Source organism: Photinus pyralis, unplaced genomic scaffold, assembly GCF_008802855.1.
Source record: "Photinus pyralis isolate 1611_PpyrPB1 unplaced genomic scaffold, Ppyr1.3 Ppyr1.4_LG6, whole genome shotgun sequence".
Taxonomy (NCBI): Eukaryota; Metazoa; Arthropoda; class Insecta; order Coleoptera; family Lampyridae; genus Photinus; species Photinus pyralis.
Window position 1 is genome coordinate 23,119,196 of NW_022170663.1, and position 7,774 is coordinate 23,126,969.

The window sequence follows — 7,774 nt, forward strand, 5'->3', positions numbered from 1 at the left end:
CTAACATGAACAAGTTCTTCGCAGTAAAACAAGTAACGTTACTAATATTGATTTCGGACTTGTAACGTTCGGTTTCTGCATTGAATATACCCATAGGGAGTGTTTGACTGAATGCGCCTGTAGTGTGTTATTAGGGAGTGTGCCTTGGTACCACTGGCATTGAGGGTTTGTCACTTGGTCTTTTGTCGTGGTAATGACAGGTACTTGCTTTAAGAAAGAATTGAAAATCACATGAAATTTTAGAGGCATCACGGTAAAATTGCCGAGATTAATTATCTAAACGTATTCACGTGAATGGGATTTTGGTAACCTTAATCTAGGTAAGCGTATTTTGCATGTTGTCGTTTTTTTATAATATTTGTCATTGTTATTGGTTAGTTTATACCATATGTTCCTGGTGAGTTGATCAATAAGTCATCTATTCTCTATTGTATTTATATGGGAACCCAGTTACCGTGGTAATCAATGTTAATCGTATCAGCATATGTTTGAATTTCCCATTTTACTTCGCTAATATTGCGGGTCCAAGTAAAAATGTGTAGTCATCCACGTACTGCGTAGCTAATAAATAATATGCAGGTAAATTGGGATCCATCACGCTTAAGAGTCTTCTGTTCAACTGCACCCAATGTAAGGTTCCATAAGAGCGCCAGCCATAAAAACTGTTTTTCAAAAAAAATTTGTTTTAAGAACTACTTTATAAATTTAGACCTTTATCTACAAAATGTTCGTAGATAATGTAAAAAAGTTGCGCTTACGTACAGAAAACTCTTAACATAGCGTACTGAATCATCTCCATATGATAGCTTCGATGACCTAAAAACAAAGCATCTTAAGTACACATTCCTCTTAAATAACTACATTTCTTGTACAACACTTATATGGCAGTTTTCTGATGAGCAAAAATCTTTGTTTGATGCAAGAAATATTCCCAACATCAACACATCAATTTTTGGCAGATTTGCTGCTATCAGCTTTCGTATACCCACCTTCCATTCTTATCTGGTTTTAAAAACTAAACTTAGGATAATATAATCACTATAAAATGGAACAAGCACTAAATTAAAAAACGTAGACAAACTCTATAAACGCACAGACGATTAGGATAATGACGTCACGCGCTCTGATTGGCGTTTGATATCACGTGACAAATGTGGTTATTTTTTAATTTTATTTTTACTAAAATATAATAGTTTCTCGTGTACATTATCATCGATATTTTGCGATACCCTGGCACCTCACTCTATCTTATGAAACAAACATTTATTTATTCTTTTTCCACTGTCATGTACCCTATTTAGGGTCGCTTCTAAATCTAAATTGGGATCCATCTTGTGAACTCTAAATGGGGAAGGTATATTTATCAAATATGGAAGAATATCCAGGTAGATAGTAACGAAAAAGTAATCCAGAAGAGAAAACTATAAACAAAGTTTGAGGGAAGATAATCCACTAAGAAAACATATTAAGAAAAACGCTGCTCATAATCTATATACCTCAAACCGATTACTTGTAAATATAAATCCGAAAAGGACTTCAATGGAGCACAGCCGTAAATACCTACATCAGAAAGAAAAAGAGAAACCCCTCCAACCAAGAAATATTCAGGTAGACACTAAGTCGAGCAAAAAGCAATATCAGAAAAATATGCACGTAACCAAGGGGAAGGTAAAATCTATACTGAAGGGAAGCAGTACGGGTAATGCGTATATAGAAAGAAAAACATGATCGTCCTCTAACGGTGAAACAAAGAACTATTGCAAAAGATTACACTGGAATTGTCAAATATGAACCATTAAAAATAGTCTTAACCGTTGTGCCACCGGATTTATAGCAAAAACTCCAACGCTTCACAAGCTGTTTTAGCTACCATTATGAAAAATTGAAATTTACATTATACAGAATGAACCACCAATAAAAACGTCCGCTTGACGTAGTTTTCAAAACAATACCTGTATAATATATATAAATCTGCCCAAAAATAAATCTCAATTTAATGCAACGAATTAAAGTTTTGTACTAATGATCTGGGAGTGGATCTGCAATGCCTCCGCCTGTGTTCGTTGCACTTCCGAGAGGGATGATGTATAAAATGGGTCTTTATCCTTAGTTCTAAAACTTGTGCGCAACTGACCCGCAAAGCTACATTCTGTGTGCATAGTAATGAACCGTGCCGCCTTCTTGGCTTCCGTTTGCCTTAAATCAGAATCCCAACCAAAGGAATAAAATGCGAGCCATTGTTAATATTATTAATTTCTGCAAAGCAATTACAAGCAGTCGCGTAAATAAACTTCTAGCATTACTTAATCGACCTATTATATTCTTGGAATTAGTTTCCAGGGTTTGTAACGATTATGTGGCGTGCTTAGCTCGTATAGTGGAATGGAAAATGCAATTGAGGCACTGCATACTGCAAATGAACGCTTGAAAATGTTTAATCAATTAGTTTTCCTTTCGAATGCATGGCGAAGGAGAAGGGGCGAGGTAAAAAATGTTTTAAACTAATTTGTCAGGTTGCCATTTGGAATAAATCATGTGTCATTGAATTGGGGGATGTACATGCCGTATGCGAGCGAAATTAAGTAATTTTTCAAGCGGCGAGGGTACTAGTAAACTTTTGGAGTTATTGCCGCCTTATCTAGTCACAAACGGAAGCAAGCTGGGTCGGTTGCTCGCGGGAAATCACAGGGATGTACTAAATGCCGGAATAGGAAACCTGGTGCGGAAATTGGACGGATCCACGCTCAACTCTACATACCAATCGCGAAGCATTGAGGCTTGCGCTGGAAAACGCGAAAACTCACCAGTTAAACGAGAGGGGGAAAAATCCCAAAGTAAAAAAATTCAAATATCTATTAAGGGATCGTAAATTTCTTCTGGTTGAAGGCGCCGGTGAGCACGGAATCTATTTTAAGTACATAAAAAGTCGTAAAGCTATATAAAGGGAAGGTAAAAAGTTAAAACTGAGAATAAAATTATTACGTGGGATTTTTATGTCGGGGGAAAACCGAGGCCGGTGTATTCCGGAGCGGCCGTAATAAATACGAAAGCAAGCATTTCCGTAAATTGAATATTTTAAAAGCCACTTTAATGCCTTTAATTATAATTAAAGTTGCCCTCTAAATAATTCGTTTATTTAAATTATCGAGTTGAAAAATCTACAACTTTGTCTGGACATTAAAAGTTAAGCTCGCGGAGGAATTATCAAAGGATCTCACGTCGGAGCCTATATTTTCGAATTTGGGGCACGCCAAACGGTTATAAACGCACATTAATGGTTATTTTGCATTAAATTGATATTAATGAAGCTTTTTTTTCCTGTGCGATTTTTTCGGTGTAATAAATTTGCGCCATTTGAAGCGTAATAAGTTTTCTCTTGTATTCGTAAACAAGAAAACGTACGTAAGTGAAATTAATTTTCATCAACTTTCATATTCTTCTTTCGACGCGTTTATTTTGTTAAATTTTATTTGGAAAATGTAAATGAGTTACAAACACGTTTTGTAATTGGACGATGTGACTGTATTCTGAATGTGACCGGTTAGCGAAACATGTCTCAAAAGTATGGAATATCATGTACTTTTATCCACATTAAATAGTACACTTCGGGCTATAGTCATATTCTAAGGAAATACACAGTAAAGCTGCAGATGAAAATCAGTTAAGACGAGGATAAAACATTTTCAGTTGACCTTACAATTTATCTGTATTATAGGGTTGTAACTACCCCAAAAAAATTAACTACAGCACTCTCACTAGTAACTAGTCAAAGTACAACAAAATGATCCCAAGGGGGTGAGGGGTGTAATTAACCAGATTTGGACTCGAATTTCAATATTAGGACGGCGTTTTCGAGCTCAGAAGTACGCTTTTCTGCCTTAACTGTAACAGATGAAAACAAACAAAAAAACAAGAGAATAAATAACGCGGCACATAAATATTACGATAGCAATGTCTAACGTTTGACACTCTGGTGCTCGTATACTAAAAATAAATGTCGAAAATGGAGGAGAGGACAAACCTCTAAAGAAAATTACGTGTTAAGAATAATACTGAGTCAAGTGTGTACATAGCGGCTATGAAAGCAGAATTTTCTCTAAAGGAACAACTAAAATAAAGTTTATGTATGTACGACTGCTTGATAATGCGGTGATTACAGTCGCAATTAGTGGCCATAATTTGTAATATTATGGCCTAGTCCATAATGATAAAGTAAAACGGCCGCCTGTCAATGTGACAGTCGTACTTGGTGTCAATCCAAGGTAAATTCAAGTATTTTACAAATACTTGACAAATGCTTGACATCTGTTGTTAATGATATATAGATTTTATCGCGTATTGAATTCCATGAAATTTTCATTTTTAAGGGTTGTTGCAGTCGTACATAAAGCTTTGTATATATCGCGTCCATAAATAGGCTTTTTGGGGACTCGCCTTGTTTATTTGTGGCTCGCTCGCAAGCTCGATCGGCTAAATAAACGGCTCGTCCATAAAGACCCAGTTTATGTACTTGATATATATAAATAACTATTATGTATGACTCCATATCTCAGTTGTTCTAGATGAATGTTATAAAAAGTTGTATAAAAACACAAGTTTTTTATTATAGTTTTTCAGGCTTAGTGTCGTAATGATAATATAAAGCCTGGAACGGAATATGATATGACGTCTAATTTATACTTTCAATTATATTTGATTACATGTGTAAGAACCATATTTTAGGGTAGTCCTTAATAACGAAAAAGTAAAATGTCAACGCAACCCCTATTTGATAAATGTGGCAAGCTGACTGGTCAAGAATGCGCGATTGTGCATATATGGGTGCAAGGGTCTTAAAGGGACCGTGTTAAGGCAGTTAAGTTGCGTACGCGCTCTAGTCACGATCGTATAAGGGATGCTAAGTAGAGCATCGGGCGTATTAGTGAGTTTGGCGTAATAGCCTTTAATGTTAGTGTCTCCCACGTGTAGGTGGTGAGTGGTCTCCCACGTGTAGGTGGTGAGTGTATTGTGCAGGCCATCGTGCTGGTCGTGCTTTGTTGTTGGGCTTATGTAAAACCCCTCGCAGATATCCGGATATATTCCTAGGCTTTTAGAAGTGCATTATGTGCATGTGCCTATGACGCGGTCCCGCGGGTAGCTCCCGTTGATGACCGCTGAGTGATCTACTCGCTCGAGTAGATCATGGTGTCGACCCAATACGAAACATAAAGGCCTCATTGTTAACAAAAAGAGTTCGGGGGTGAGCTTGACCTGGATGCCGTTCCCAGGTAGGGCAATGAGCGATATAGATCGACGTTACTGATATATTGGCCGAGGGTCCTGATCAGAGGACCGAGGCGGGATGTGTATCCTAAATAATACACGCGCGCGGCGTAACCCTTTCCCAAATAGGTATATGAGCTCCATCTTAACCCTTCAGGAAGTCATCCTCAACGACGCATTCAACCCCAATTGCCAACCGGAGTGTTCAGAGATCCAGGAGAGCTTAGGGCCAGTTCGGGGCTAATGCCCCCCGGTGAGTTACTTAATTAATTGGCGAGGATTGCGGTTAAGCAGTCGCGATATTTGTTTACATGACCCTTGAGCGCGGAAGACGACCAGTCAGACTGAATGATGCCATGCCAACCTTTATGCGTATAGATACAGAAGGACGTTTCTAATGAAAGGTGAGTTTACAGTAGATTTGTCGCATCTTAATAATGAGTTCTGACCAACAATTAGCTCCCATTTAATTAGCGATTTCCTTAGTTGTTATATAAAATACCCCACCTCTTACACATGTCTGTTTTGTCTGATGTGAGGATATTGGAACATGTTATGCCTGTTCACCACCATCTTTCTTTTCATGCTTTATATGATCATTACGATGCTACGCCTGATGATGGGGACTAGCCCCGAAATCGATTGCTAAAAGAAAAACTATAATAGAAAACTTCAGTCGTGTTTTTGAACTACAACTTGTACGCAAGACAGAACAAGGAAGTGGTAGAATTATGTGCAGATAGGTACATTCGGATGGCCTCTAGCGGCAAAATAAAGAATTAAAGTAATAACAACTCTGAAAATATAATTTGAGTTCTTCGTTTCTAAGTCGTTTGCTTGCAGATAATAAACACGACATTATCATTAAACATATGAAAATATTGACAACTTTTACTATGAGTTCTGACAAAATAACCGTTACAAAGCCATTCATGTACAGATGAAACAAATTCATTTTACATAAAAGAATCAGGCTGAAAAAAATAGGCACTCAAGACCAGAGCAACATAATACGCCACACGCGATCGATAGACAATTAATTAAAGCAAATCTCAATTACCTAAAAGTGTTAATAATCTAAAATCACCAGGCGTAACTGCAATTTTCAAAGAAACAGACGGACCAACAGGCACAAAATGATGCTTCGAAACTTCACTTTCTCAAACCTTGATTACAAAGACACTGACTTCGTTGTAATTACAATTATAGTATTGGCCTTTTGATGGAGAATAAATTCCCTTTAACTGATAACTTAAAGACCTCTTAAGCGACAAACGCTCAACAACCATAACACTCCGATTAAACCTTTTCGTTAACGGGAAACTACGCTTCCGCTTTAAAATCTACTTAACTTTCACTTCAAACAGGACCACTTCATTCATTGCGTTAACTCGCATTAGCAATGGCCTGAGATTAAGAGGGCTGTAGAAAGCTCAAGTCTAATGCGCGTTCGAACCACTACGTGTGTGGGCCCGGCAACCAAGCGGCGATCTTTAGCTTACGACCTCAGAAGGGACGGTTAGCCGTCGAGGGTTAGGTCACACGCTGTGTGGATTTGAGAATTACTGAAAACAATTTGCAGATAGCTCAATGATATTGCCGGCGCTATAGCTTGTTCAGTATACTTAAACTAATCTCTTTGGGCCACTCTCATTCATTAATTGTATTATTGTTATGTAAAGAAAGACTTATTTAGGTCTAAACTACGAAAATAACGATGGGACACTCTGTATATGAGATTTTTTCTGCTGATTATCACCGGGGGGATGATTTACGAATTAGGACGGGATTGGTTTATTTCATTTGAGTTTAATATTTCTGTAGTGTTATTTTTCTTATATAATTGTTTGTAATTGGGTATTATTTATTTAATTGTCGTACGTGTACGGGTTATGCATGTGTCGCTTTATTTCGGCATACGTGGGGACGTATTCTTTCGAAGCTCATCTAATTTTCATTGGCGTTTCATTTGTAAATACTGGAAGAAATAAATTTTTTATTTTGGAAGTGGTGTTTCGTTAAATACTATAGACAGCGGGAGCCTGCAGGGGGCTGGTTCGCGACGGTTGAAAAAGCGCTTGCGTTTTTTGCGCTGTTCGTCCATCATATTTAATTGAAGATACCGTTCGTCATTTTTATAATGTTTCTATACAGAAGTAAGTTAACTGAAATTGTTACATACTTCATGGCGTGCTGGGCGTATTGGGAAAAAGTTAGTCAAGTTTCACCATGAGTCGTCTAGGTTTTCTTATTATCAAGATTTATACCGTTCGGACAGCCTCCGATTTTTTATCATCGTATTCAATAAGCCAGCTCGTTTAGCATCAAGTTTGTTTGGTCAGTAAAGTGGATTTCAGAAGTGTTGATTTAAGTAGGCGCAAACCTTGTTATGTCCAGATTTTGTGGATTATAAAGAAAGAAAAAAACGTAAGTAATTTAAGATTTTTTATTTTTATTTCACTATCTACCGCCTGCGTACGGGGTACTATGTGAAAACAAGCTTAGCTTTCAT